Source organism: Eriocheir sinensis, chromosome 23 (assembly GCF_024679095.1).
Source record: "Eriocheir sinensis breed Jianghai 21 chromosome 23, ASM2467909v1, whole genome shotgun sequence".
Taxonomy (NCBI): Eukaryota; Metazoa; Arthropoda; class Malacostraca; order Decapoda; family Varunidae; genus Eriocheir; species Eriocheir sinensis.
The window spans coordinates 5,756,476-5,769,873 of NC_066531.1; the positions used below are offsets into that span (position 1 = coordinate 5,756,476).

Here is a 13,398-nt window from a genome sequence, read left to right on the forward strand (position 1 = left end):
GGCCAGTTAACCGGGGGACTAGACAAATGAACTATTTCCCTTATGGAACTAGTCTCGGGCCGAGAGTTCAAGCCAACTATGAGTATCGTCTGAGCTCAAATAAGCCTTCGATGGAACTTGAATACTTCGGTCATCGGCTCCCAAACCGAGACAGAATTAACTTATTCACTGCCTGAAGACTAACCATATTTACCATGAAAGGAATAATAATAGTGAAGTGTTTCCTTTCATGAAATAATAACTAATTGTTCTTGCTGAATTAAAATTAAAGAGCAAGGATAATTTAACCGATGGAAACAGAGAGGAAAGCCACGCCATCTGGCGAGAGAAATTAAAAATATCGCTTCAGAGCCACGTGGTTGATTTTCTCTCACTCCACCACCGGCCTTCACAAAGTAAAGACCAAGGCACTGCAGCCCACCCATTAACTCGGACGCAGTGTGCCTTCTATTACCTGACTGAGGGATACTACACCCGGCAACGAGACTTCAGAGACAACAATATCTTTTGAAACCCGCTTCTCAGCTAAGTGCCCCCAGCAGTTATTTGAGACAGATAGATTTTACTACACGGATCCGGTAGGATTATTATTTGTTCGGCTGTCTGGAGGTGCTTGTTGGATACCTTCACCACCTAATAGCTGGTAAGCACTTGTTTCTTTGGGATTGTCTGACGGGTGCGTTATTCACTTTGCGAGTGACCTAACTGTTGGGTAGGGTAAATTTACTGATTCCCAACAACTACTACTACTACTATAACTTCTACTACTACTACTGCTACTACTACAACTACTACATCCACTCCCACAGGCACATAGACGCTGTGGACCCGTCGGAGGGCATGATGAAGCAACGGGAGACTGGCATCTATACCAACGACTTCCTGGAGTTTTTCGGCAGCGGACACTCCACCGTGCCCAAAGGTATTAGTAGTTTTTTTTTTTTTTACATCAAAGGACACGGCTCAAGGGCAACAAAAAGAGTACAAAAAAAAAGCCTGCTACTCGCCGCTCCCACAAAAGATAAAAGTAAAGAGTAGCCAAAAGAGAGGTCAATTTCGAGAGGAGAGGTGTCTTGATACACTCTTCTTGAAATAAGTCAAGTCATAGACAGGGGGAAATACAGACGAAGGAAGGTTGTTCCAGAGTTTACCTCTTGCATAAGGGTTTTGGATAGTATAGGGATGAGCATGAGTAGAAAGTCGTGTGCAGCGGGGCCGAGGGAGGGAGGGAGGCATGCAGTTAGCAAGTTCAGAAGAGCAGTCATCATGAAGATATCGATAGAAGATAGAAAAAGAGGCAACATAACGGCGGAATTTAATTAAGAGCTAAAAGGTTGTCAGTAAGAGGAGGAGAGCTGATGAGACGAGGAGCCTTAGACTCCACTCTGTCCAGGAGAGTTGTGTGAGTGGAATTATTGTTATTGTTGTTGTTTCATATGTAAAGATTAATATACGTATTTTTCTTTTACATCTCTCTCTCTCTCTCTCTCTCTCTCTCTCTCTCTCTCTCTCTCTCTCTCTCTCTCTCTCTCTCTCTCTCTCTCAGACACAAACGACCTGGTGGTCACCTCGCGCGGTCTGGGCGAAGGTCACATCTCACACAGTGGCCTCGACGACGTTGTGCGCGTCGCAAAGAACGGTGAGTGAGTAAGTGAGCCTGCGTGCCTGCGTGCGTGCGTGCGTGAGTGAGTGTGAGTGTGAAAGTGTTTTTACAAAAAAGGAGACAGCTCAATGGCACAAAAAAAAAACTAATAAAAAAAAGCCCGCTACTCGCTGCTCCTGAGAAAAAGAAAATCAAACGAGGTGGCCGAAAGAGGTCAATTTCGGGAGGAGAGGTGTCCTGATATTTTCCTCTTGAATGAGTTCAAGTCGTAGGCAGGAGGAAATACAGATGAAGGAAGATTGTTCCAGAGTTTACCAGCGTGAGGGATGAAAGAGTGAAGATGCTGGTTAAATCTTGCACAAGGGGTTTGGACAGTATAGGGATGAGCATAAGTAGAAAGTCGTGTGCAGCAGGGCCGCGGGAAGGAAGGAGGCATTCAGTTAGCAAGTTCAGAAGAGCAGTCAGCGTGAAAATAGCGATAGAAGATAAAAAGAGAGGCAACATCGCGACGGAATTTAAGAGGTAGAAAACTATCAGTTGGAAGAGGAGAGCTGATGAGACGAAGAGCCTTAGACTTCACGCTGTCCAGAAAAGCTGTGTGAGTGGAGCACCCTCCCCCCCACACGTGAGATGCATACTCCATACGAGGGCGGACAAGGCCCCTGTATATGGATAGCAACTGTGCTGAGGAGAAGAACTGGAGGAGACGATACGGAACGCCCAACCTCAAGGAAGCTGATTTAGCGAGAGTGGAAATATGAAGTTTCCAGTTGAGATTTTGAGTTAAGAATAGACCGAGGATATTTAGTGTTGAAGAAGGTGACAGCTGAGTGTTGTTGAAGAATAGCGGATAGGTGTTTGGAAGATTGTGTCGAGTTGATAGGTGGGGAAATTGAGTTTTTGAGGCATTGAAGGACACAAGGTTTCTTCTACCCCAATCGGAAATGATTGCAAGGTGTGAGGTTAAGCGTTCTGCAGCCTCCAGTCTGGAGGCGTGTACTTCCTGTTGGGATGGGCTTCTATTGAAAGAAGTTGAATAATGCAGAGTGGAGTCGTCGGCGTATGAGTGGACAGGACAGTTTGTTATTGAAAGAAGATCATTGATGAATAACAAGAAGAGAGTGGCTGATAGGACAGAGCCCTGTGGAACCCAACTGTTGATAGGTTTAGGGGAAGAACAGTGACCGTCTACCACCGCAGAGATACAACGGCCGGAAAGGAAACTGGAGATAAAGGAACAGAGAGAGGGATAGAATCTGAAAGAGGGCAGTTTAGAAAGCAAAAACTTGTGCCAGACTCTATCGAAGGCTTTCGATATGTCTAGCACAACTGAGAAAGTTTCACCGAAATGGCTTAAAGAGGATGACCAAGAGTCAGTTAAGAGAGCAAGAAGATCGCCAGTAGAACGTCCATTGCGGAACCCATACTGGCGATCAGATAGAAGGTTGGAAGTGGAAAGGTGCTTTTGAATCTTCCGGTTAAGGATTGATTCAAAACCTTTAGATATACATGAAAGTAAAGCTATAGGGCGGTAGTTTGAGGCATTGGAACGGTCACCCTTCTTAGGCACAGGCTGTACAAAGGCATACTTCCAGCAGGAAGGATAGGTAGATATTGATAGGCAGAGACGAAAGAGTTTGACCAGGCAGGGTGTCAGCACGGAAGCATAGTTTTTAAGGACAATAAGAGACTCCATCAGGTCCATAAGCCTTCTGAGAGTTGAGGCCAGAGGGCATAGAAAACATCATTTGGAAGAATCTTAATAACGGGCATAAAGGAGTCAGAGGGGGGTGAGTAGGAGGAATATGCCCAGAATCGTCCAGGGTGGAGTTCTTACAGAAAGTTTGAGCCTTAGAGACAGATGAGACGGCAGTGCTGCCGTCAGGGTTAAGGAAAGGAGGGAAAGAGTAAGAAGTGAAATTGGAGGAGACATTTTTGGCTCAATGCCAGAAGTCACGAGAAGAATTAGAAGAAGCAAGGTGTTGACATTTTCTATTGATTAAAGCAGTTTTCGAAAGTCAGATAATAGAATAAATTTAAAAGCCATAGTTAGCGGGAGTTCGAAGGCTCTGGAACTTTTTGTGAGCTGCCTCTCTATCTTTAATAGCACGAGAAGAAGCACGATTAAACCAAGGATTTTTAGTATGAGGAGTAAAAAAAGAACGTGGAATGTATGCCTCCATTCCAGAGACAATCACCTCTGAGATGCGCTGGGCACACACAGAGGGGTCTCTCTCCTGGAGGCAGTAATCATTCCACAGGAAATCGGAAAAGTACATCCTCAGGTTGTAACGGTGTAACGCTTGGTTGCGGGGACTTGCGGGCGTGAAGGGAAACTCTTGCTGTCTTAGAAGAAATATATTCTTACCCTAAGATACAGCGTAGCGTGGGTGAGAGAGACGAGACGCTAGGTGTGTGTCGTGCGAGCTCTCTCGAAGGAGTGACGATTTACAGAGTGGAAAATAATGAAGTTACAATTGGTCACGTATGTCAAGGTGACCTCTAAGCTTGATGAAATGCTTTGTATACAAACTGAGATGGTAAACACTGACAGCTAACATTCCTACAAGGTGGCGTGATCTATCTGTCGTGTTCTTTTTTCCATTGATATACTGCAATTACTATAACAAGGTCATCCCACCGAGCTGAAGCAAAATGCCAGAAGCATCGCCTCTTCGGTGGGTCCAGAGGATGTACAGGAGCGATAGGACAGGAAACAGAAATAAGGTTATGGTCGGAGGAACCCAACGGAGAGAACAGTTTGACAGAGTAAGCAAAAGGATTAGAGGTAAGGAAGAGGTCTAGAATGTTGGGCCTGTCTCCAAAACGGTCGGGAATACGTGTAGGGTGCTGAACCAACTGCTCTAGGTCGTTGAGGAGAGCAAAGTTGGAGGCTTGTTCACCAGGCTGGTCTGTGAAAGAGGATGAGAGCCAAAGCTGGTGGTGAACATTCAAATCTCCCATGATGGAGATTTCAGCGAAGGGAGAGTGGGTCAAGATGTGCTCCACTTTAGAATTCAAATAGTCAAAGAATTTTACATAGTTAGTAGAGTTAGGTGAGAGATAAACAGCACAGATGTATTTAGTAATAGAATGACAATGAAGTCTTAGCCAGATGGTGGAAAATTCAGAAGAGTCAAGGTCGTGGGCACGAGAGCAAGTGATGTCGTTGCGCACGTAGGCGCAACATCCAGCTTAGGATTAAAATTTAGGATAGAGATAGTAGGAGGGAACAGAGTAGAAGTTTCTGTCAGTAGCCTCAGTAACCTGTGTTTCGGTGAGGAAGAGAAAATAAGGTTTAGAGGAGGAGATCGTGTTCCACAGTATGAAAATTAGAACGAAGACCACGAATGTTGCAGAAATTGATAAGGAGGAGGTTCAAGGAGTTATCAGGACACCTCTCAAGTCGGCAGCCAGAAGGGGAATTTATGGTCCCCCCCCAGGCGGGGACTCCGAGGCATTGTTATTTTTCGCCATTTTGAATTTTCAATTTTGTGAAAAGGTGTGTGTGTTGTGTGAATGTAGTGTGGTGTAGAAAGAGAGAGGAACTGTCTTTAGAGAGCATGCTGAACTGCTCTCTGGTGTTGATGAGACAAAAGGGAAACGGTTAGTGAGGACATGGTCTTTGGAGGGCTTCAGCACCCTCCTCGCTTCCCATATATCCTCACCGAGAGTAGGTCACGCCCGTTCGGTAGGGGTCTTCCTACCTACTCCTACTATAGGATCGCAAAACAGTTCATGGTAATCCCAGCAACTTTTACGAGAGGCTTTTCAAACAGGCGAACTTAGGCGCCGTTTAGGATGGGAAAGAGCCTACATAGAGACTTCAGATTTGCCTGGAGTAAACCTTGAGGCGGTCTCCCTAGGGTGGGCTAGACGACGCGCCCCCTAGCGTATGCCCCAATGATTAACTGATTTCCTCCTCTCCGGCACTCCAGGAGGCTTCGTGATCATCGTGATGCGCCATGAGTTCCTACAGACCGTGCCTTCCTACAAGGACAAGCTGGAGCCTTACATGGACCAGCTGGAGGCGGACGGGAAGTGGAAGAAGGTAGGGAGCACCGTTGCCAGATTATCGTACTCAGAGCATAGTATTTACTGTTTTTTGACACCGAACTATTGCCAAGAAACATCAGGAATTCACTATTTTAACGATAGATATAAATGAATCTAGTTATTGAGCCCCAGGAGACAGTTTTGGGGTCGGAAGTTGGTAAATATAAAAGGCTGAGTACAACTATCTGGCAACATTGGTACAAGAAAACATTTACTCTAATCGAGGTTTCTGTCTGGCGGGGCTGTTCACTGTATGGGCGCCTGTCACGACACTCTGGTATAAGGAGATTGGCAGGAGCTGGCCATGGGGAGAAGGTCACGTATTTGAAATGATGGTCATAATTCCTTCAGGTGGAGCGGCGCATCGTCCCAAACTATTTCTGTGACAAGGAGGGTCTCGTCTTCGTCTTCCGCATCACTAAGCCTGAGTGAGGAGGAAGAGGAGGGAAGGGAAAGGAGAGAGATGAAGAGGAGGAGTTATAGTGGTGCTGTGCCAAGGCCGTCTCTGTGTAACAGCCTTGGCTTTCGTCGCGGCACCCGAGACTGAGGTGTGAATTATCGTGGTATCATGGCGTATACGATGTTATATGATAGTCTACGCATAGGGCACATTTGTCAGTATTAATCATATTATTGAAATTGTCGTAAAAATCTGTTTTAGTTTATAAGACTGAGGCTGCAGAATCCTTAACCTCAGACCTTGCTATCATCTCCGATTGGGATAAAAGGAAACTTTGGGTTTTTGTGTCCTTCAATGCCTCAAAAACCCAATTTATCCACCTTTCAACTCGACACAATCTTCCAAACACCTATCCCTTATTCTTCAACTACACTCAGCTGTCACCTTATAATTCTTCAGAACTAAATATCCTCGGTCTGTCCTTAACTCAAAATCTTAACTGGAAACGTCATACTCTTCTTTCACTAAATCAGCTTCCTCGAGGTTGGGCGTTCTGTATCGTGTCCTCCAGTTCTTCTCCCCCGCACAGTTGCTCTACATATACAGGGGCCTTGTCCGCCCTCGTATGGAGTATCCATCGCACGTATGTGGGGGGCTCTACTCACACAGCTCTTCTCTACCTTTCGGCCACTCCTCTGTTGTAAAAAAAATAACAAGGTCGCTAATTATGTAACTGTATGTGTGTGTGCATGTGTAATGGCAAGTTGCCAGAGCACGATAACGAAGACCTCAGACTCATGTGCTGCGACTATAGTATACGTTTAGGAATGCTTGGTCTGGGTCTTGGGGTCTTGATGATGTACAGACATGTATATATATATATATATATAATAAACGGGTGCCTACTTCCCCTCAGAATCATGTTAATCTTTGTTTGTTTCTCAAGTTAATTTAAGTGATTACTCTTCCTAATTTTAAATGCGTCTGCTGTTCCTAATTTATAATGCTTCTGCTGTTCCTAATTTTAAATGTGTCTGCTGTTCCTAATTTTAAATGTGTCTGCTGTTCCTAATTTTAAATGTGTCTGCTGTTCCTAATGTATAATGCGTCTGCTGTTCCTAATTTATAACGTGTCTGCTGTTCCTAATTTTAAATGTGTCTGCTGTTCCTAATTTTAAATGTGTCTGCTGTTCCTAATGTATAATGCGTCTGCTGTTCCTAATTTATAACGTGTCTGCTGTTCCTAATTTTAAATGTGTCTGCTGTTCCTAATTTTAAATGTGTCTGCTGTTCCTAATTTTAAATGTGTCTGCTGTTCCTAATTTTAAATGTGTCTGCTGTTCCTAATTTATAATGTGTCTGCTGTTCCTAATTTATAATGTGTCTGCTGTTCCTAATTTATAATGTGTCTGCTGTTCCTAATTTATAATGTGTCTGCTGTTCCTAATTTATAATGTGTCTGCTGTTCCTAATTTATAATGTGTCTGCTGTTCCTAATTTATAATGTGTCTGCTGTTCCTAATTTATAATGTGTCTGCTGTTCCTAATTTATAATGTGTCTGCTGTTCCTAATTTATAATGTGTCTGCTGTTCCTAATTTATAATGTGTCTGCTGTTCCTAATTTATAATGTGTCTGCTGTTCCTAATTTATAATGTGTCTGCTGTTCCTAATTTATAATGTGTCTGCTGTTCCTAATTTATAATGTGTCTGCTGTTCCTAATACTCACCTCAAAACAAAACAACGTGACTGAGAAAGATTAAGGAGGGGGAGGGAGAGAATGTAAGGGAGGAGGGAGGTGGGAACTGGGAAGGGAGGAGAGGAGGAAAAGGAAGGAGAGGGAGATAAAGAGTAAGGGAGGAGAGAAGATGAAAGAGAAGGGAGGGGAGAGGGAGAGAAAGGAGGGGGATGGAGTGAAAGGGAGAAGAGAGAGAATGAGGGAGGAAAGGAGGGGATGGAGGGAGGTAAGGAGTAAGGGAGGTGATAAGAGGGAGAGAGGGGTGTAAGTAAAGGAAGGTGAGGGAGAGAAAAAATAAGGGAGGAAAGGAGGGGATGGAGGGAAAGGAAGGAGGTGAGGGAAATGAGTAAGGCGAGGTTCCCACTATTCTGTTTTGACGGATCCGTCGACGTTAATAATGACCTCAAAATGACGTCAGCGAAATAGCGGCCGCTCGGCACGGTCCAGCGCTCATCATTTGTTGACAAACATATAGACAGCATTAACCACAATGACTTCTTGTATATGTTTCTATTTCATATTTTCATGATATCTAGAATACATAATTTTCATTCTGTGGAGCACCATCTCTCCTCCTCTAAACCTCACCTTCTCTTCCTCACCGAAACACAGGTCTCTGAGGCTACTGACAGCAATCTCTACTTTGTTCCCTCCTACTATCTCTATCCTAAATATCAATCCAAAGCTGGATGTTGCGTCTACGTGCGCAAAGACATAACTTGCTTTCGTGCCCACGACCTTGGCTCTTCTGAATTTTCCACCATCTGGCTAAGACTTCATTGTCATACTATTACTAAATACATATGTGCTGTTTATCTCTCACCCAACTCTCCTAACTATGTAAAATTCTTTGACTACTTGAACTCTAAAGTGGAGCACATCTTGACCTACTCTCCCTTCACTGAAATCTCCATCTTGGGAGATTTCAATGTTCACCACCAGCTTTGGCTTTCATCCTCTTTCACTGACCAGCCTGGTGGATAAGTCTACAACTTTGCTCTCCTCAACGACCTAGAGCAGTTGGTTCAGCACCCTACACGTATTCCCTACCGTCTTGGAGACACGCCCAACATACTAGACCTCTTCCTTACCTCTAACCCGTCTGCTTACTCTGTCAAACTGTTCTCTTCGTTGGCCTCCTCCGATCACGACCTTATTTCTGTATCTTGTCATATCGCTCCTGTTCTTCCTCTGGACCCACCAAAGAGGCGATGCTTCTGGCATTTTGCCTCAGCTCGGTGGGACGTCCTGAGGAAGTACTTTTCCGATTTCCCGTTGAATGATTACTGCTTCCAGGAGAGAGACCCCTCTGTGTGTGCCCAGTGCATCACAGAGGTGATTGTCTCTGGAATTGAGGCAAACATCCTACGTTCTTTCTCTACTCCTCATGCTAAAAAGTCTTGGTTTAACCATGCTTGTTCTCGTGCTATTAAAGATAGACAGGCAGCTCACAAAAGGTTCCAGAGCCATTGCACTCCTACTAATCACAAACTTTACATTTCAGCCCGGAATCGTGCCAAATCTATTCTCCAACTTACCAAAACCTCTTTCATCAACAAAAAATGTCAACACCTTGCTTTATCTAATTCTTTCCGTGACTTCTGTCACCTAGCCAAAAATATCTACACCAATTTCACTTTATACTCTTTCCCTCCTCTCCTTAACCTTGACGGAAACACTTCCGTCTCATCTATCTCTAAGGCAGCTCACAAAAGGTTCCAGAACCTTCGAACTCCCACTAACTTTGATCTATACATTTCAGCCCGGAATCATGCCAAATCTATTCTCCGACTTACAAAAACTTCTTTCATAAATAGAAAATGTCAACACCTTGCTTCTTCTAATTCTTCCCGTGACTTCTGGCATCTAGCCAAAAATATCTCCTCCAATTTCACTTCTTCCTCTTTCCCTCCTCTCCTTAACCCTGATGGCAGCACTGCCGTCTCATCTGTCTCTAAGGCTGAACTTTTAGCTCAAACTTTCTGTAACAACTCCACCCTGGACGATTCTGGGCATATTCCTTCTACCCATTCCCCCCTCTGACTCCTTTATGCCTGTTATTATGTTTCTTCATAATGATGTTTTATGTGCCCTCTCTAGCCTCAACTCTCAGAAGGCTTATGGACTTGATGGAGTGCCTCCTATTGTCCATAAAAACTGTGCTTCCGTGCTGACAAACTCTTTCGTCTCTGCCTATCAACATCTACCTATCCTTCCTGCCGGAAGTATGCCTTTGTACAGCCTGTGCCTAAGAAGGCAGACCGCTCCAATCCCTAAAACTACCGTCCTATAGCTTTACTTTCCTGTCAATCTAAAGCTTTTGAATCAATCCTTAACTGGAATATTCAAAAACACCTTTACACTTCTAACCTTCTATCATTCTGATCTCCAGTATGGGTTCTGCAAGGGGCGTTCTACTGCCGATCTTCTTGCTCTATTAACTGACTCTTGGTCATCCTCTCTTAGCCGTTTCGTTGAAACTTTCTCAGTTGCGCTAGACATATCGAAAGCCTTCGATAGAGTCTGGCACAGGTCTTTGCTTTCTAATCTGCCCTCTTTCGGATTCTATCCTTCTCTCTGTTCCTTTATATCCAGTTTCCTTTCCGGCCGTTCTATCTCTGCTGTGGTAGACGGTCACTGTTCTTCCCCTAAACCTATCAACAGTGGTGTTCCACAGTGCTCTGTCCTATCACCCACTCTCTTCTTGTTATTCATTAATGATCTTCTTTCCACAACAAACTGTCCTGTCCACTCATACGCCGACGACTCCACTTTGCATTATTCAACTTCTTTCAATAGAAGGCCAACCCAACAGGAAGTACACGACTCCAGACTGGAGGCTGCAGAACGCTTAACCTCAGACTTTGCTATCATTTCCGATTGGGGTAGAAGGAACCTTGTGCCCTTCAATGCCTCAAAAACTCAATTTATCCACCTATCAGCTCGTAACAATCTTCCAAACACCTATCCCCTATTCATCGACAACACTCAGCTGTCACCTTCTTCAACACTAGATATCCTCGGTCTATCCTTAACTCAAAATCTCAACTGGAAACTTCATATCTTCTCTCGCTAAATCAGCTTCCTCGAGGTTGGGCGTTCTGTATCGTCTCCGACAGTTCTTCTCCCCCGCACAGTTGCTATCCATATAAAGGGGCCTTGTCCGCCCTCGTAAGGAGTATGCATCTCACGTGTGGGGGGGCTCCATTCACACAGTTCTTCTGGACAGAGTGGAGTCTAAAGCTCTTCGTCTCATCAGCTCTCCTCCTCCTACTGATAGTCTTCTACCTCTTAAAGTTGCCTCTCTATCTATCTTCTATCGCTATTTTCACGTTGACTGCTCTTCTGAACTTGCTAACTGCATGCCTCCCCCCCCTTCCACGGCCCCGCTGCACACGACTTTCTACTCATGCTCATCCCTATACTATTCAAACCCCTTATGCAAGAGTTAACCAACATCTTCACTGTTTCATCCCTCGCGCTGGTAGACTCTGGAACAGCCTTCCTTCATCTGTATTTCCTCCTGCCTACGACTTGAACTCTTTCAAGAGGAGGGTATCAGGACACCACTCCTCCCGAAATTGACCACTCTTTCGGCCACTTCTTTCGATTCTTTTTTTAGGAGCAGCGAGTAGCGGGCTTTTTTTTATATTATTGTTTCTTGTATTTGTGCCCTTGAGCTGTCTCCTTTGTTGAAAAAAAAAAAGTGTTTTACGTTGTTCTGTAGGATGTTTTGTACCAATATACAGGCGGAGAATCCAATTGGCTGTTGTGAACCATATGGAGTGGTTTAGGTTTCCAGAATTTCTCCTTGACAGTGTGTCAGGAACAGTCCCGTTAGAGATTGCTTTTCCCAATTGGTCCTGCGAAGCCATATGGCCCACTTGTTTTACCATCAAGTTTTTCAAATAGGTGACGTAGTGACAGCTCATTGCCATGGAGCTGATAAATGAACCAATGAACTGGGTGAGCAAGGCTTTTCTCGACTTGACAAATCACCCCAGATTTATTCCCGGTATTTACAGCTGTACCATCACATCCAATCGCCAGTACGTTTTCCGTGGAAATTCTTTTTCTATTAGCAAACTGTTTTAGCTCAGTGGCAATACTCTTTGCAGAACCAGTGGCAGGTGAATACTGGCCTAGATATTCTGAACCTGGTTCAGCCACTATAGCAATTTGCTCTTCAATTACCTTTCTCCTATAGTCACTATTTCCAATCTTCTCAGTAGTAAGAGTTTTATCTTTCCTTCCATCAAAGTAGATGCCTGCAACTTATACTTTCCCATGTGCATCCTTTGTCAAATTTTGTCCGTTTGATTGCCTCGATCTCCGTACTTTGTTCCTATCTATGACTTTGGAAGGATCCTCTTTTGTAATAACCCCTAAATCTTCAAGGATTGCACTAGATAGTAATGCAGCACCACGATCAGACAGTCCAACCCAGTCACAAACCTCATGGAAAGAAGAGAACAGACGTTTTTGTTCTCTATTTTTTTTCTTTTTCATTTCTTCATTGTTGTCCCACAGCTCCACCTTCTTTTGGTTTTCTATGATGGAGCTGGTACTTGGAAGGGGTGTATTCATCTTCCGAGTCAGTCAAATTTGAGGACGAGGTATCACTTTGAACAAGACATCCTGATGCTTGTAACTGGCTGATGGTCTTGCAGCATATTGATTTCTTCTTTTTTCTCTTTTCCTAATGGCTTCAGTTGTTCGTTTGTCCACTCCTCCAATGAACATTTTACGTTCATTTATTTGGTCCTCTACAAATTCTTGTTCTATTTTGGGGACTTTCTTCTGTCGAGGACAGGCACAGTACTGGAATTCAGGGCACCTGCAAGCTGTTGCTTCAAATAATCTAGCAGCATCTCTGATGAACTCTTTAACTTTGTTATCATAACTTGGGCATTTTTTTTTTCGGTCTTTGAAAGGTTTCAGGAAGTTCCTGTATTTGTTGTGATAGGCTACTAATTTGTCAACAATGCATTTCTGACTGATTATGGGGATGTTTTCCTGGCTGTAAATGCTAACTATCTTTTCTGCAACACACTTAGATATCATGTGAACTGAAGGACTCTTTGATGATTCAAGCAGTTTATATTTATGCCACAGAACACATGATAGAACATCTTTGTATGTAGGAAGTTGGTTTTCTGGGAGATCATCCACTTGCTTAAAGATAGGACACATGTCTGCTTTGTCTAAACGAACACAGTGTCGTTTTTGTGTTTGACCTTGGCTGTTATGGGACATCTTGATTTGTGGTACGTCAGCAGAGGCCGAGGAGCAATACAACCATCCTCTACGTCTGCCAAAGAGAAAATGAGCTATCACCATACTTCAGGTGCCCCAGCAGCTTCTAAAAAGTGTTATATGCTCTTTTGAACTTGTTTACTGCATACCTCCCCCCCTCCCGCGGCCCCGCTGCACACGAGTTTAATCAAGCTTATCCGTATACTGTCCAAATCCCTTATGCACGAGTTAACCAGCATCTCTACTCCTCCGCTCCTTACACTGGCAAACTCTGCAACAATCTTTCTTCATCTGTATTTCCTCCTGCTTATGAGTTGAACTCTTTCAAGCGGAGAGTATCGGGAT

The 13,398-nt window shown here is 44.1% G+C and overlaps 1 long non-coding RNA gene across 1 annotated transcript; it reads left to right on the plus strand.

Moving 5' to 3' along the window:
* The first annotated feature begins 1,579 nt into the window (after positions 1-1,579).
* LOC127002441 (uncharacterized) lies at positions 1,580-6,949 on the plus strand. The gene is made up of 3 exons (XR_007756237.1): positions 1,580-1,639; positions 5,542-5,654; positions 6,011-6,949. It is a non-coding gene; the product is annotated as an uncharacterized LOC127002441 (long non-coding RNA).
* Positions 6,950-13,398: the final 6,449 nt, after the last annotated feature.